At 44.6% G+C, this 885-nt stretch overlaps 1 protein-coding gene across 1 annotated transcript in view; it reads left to right on the top strand.

The window, feature by feature from the left end:
• CD4 (CD4 molecule) overlaps nt 1-885 on the top strand; it is a 72,224-nt gene that overhangs the window by 35,588 nt on the left and 35,751 nt on the right. The window lies entirely within an intron of this gene.

An 885-nucleotide genomic window follows, 5' to 3' on the forward strand; every position in this document is an offset into this window, starting at 1 on the left:
AGGAGACAAAACAACATAGGATACAAGAATTACACAAGCAAAACAGACTATGAGTTTGGAGGCTAACAGGCTTGAATTCTGTGTTCAAGAAATTCAGGATCAAGTCTGAGTGTCCAAAGTTTAGCTGAATTCAACCGTATAAAGAATAGTAAAACAAACAGTCAAAGCTTCTTTGGTCATATAAAGAAGCAACAAGTGGGACCATTATATGTTGAAGATTGGGTGGAGATCAAGGGGCGCTTACACAAGTGATCAAAAGACACTTCTGATCACACTGTAACTTTTAAGTGTTTTACACAAAGCACTTAAAGTTATAATGCAAGTGAACTTAACAGAAGTTCAGTGTTTGATTGTGGGGGCTCAAGCCTCCATGCTCAAGGCCAGGAGACAGGGAGCACTATTGCACAACTCACAGCATGCTCTGCAGGTTCCCTGGGAGGTAGTGTCGAGAACGAGCTAGCCACAAATGGATTCATCAGGCATCTGACTAGACGTCTTACATGTACACCATGATCCATAGGATCAATGGTTGCCCGCTCAAAGGTTCAACAACAAGAAAATCTGTTGAAAATTGCATCAGATCTTGGTATTCAACCAGACACAGCTGTGGGCTGCTCTGCATGCTAATAAAATGGGCTACAGCCCATGCATGGGTATCAAATACTAACACACGGGTTAAAAAAAAACAAAAGGCTGATCCAAAACCCACTGAAAACAACAGGTAGATTTCCAACCCTGGGCCAGTAGCAGCAGGGAAGCCCCAGCCTTTCCCATGCCCTCCCTGAGGAAGCTGGTCAGGGCATCCCCACTCCCCATAGTGCTATTTGGCTGGATGCCGATAGGCTGTGCCTGGTGGTTGCCCCCTTCCAAGAGAACATTCTCTTT

This window comes from Alligator sinensis, unplaced genomic scaffold (assembly GCF_000455745.1).
Source record: "Alligator sinensis unplaced genomic scaffold, ASM45574v1 scaffold2081_1, whole genome shotgun sequence".
In the NCBI taxonomy this organism is placed as follows: Eukaryota; Metazoa; Chordata; order Crocodylia; family Alligatoridae; genus Alligator; species Alligator sinensis.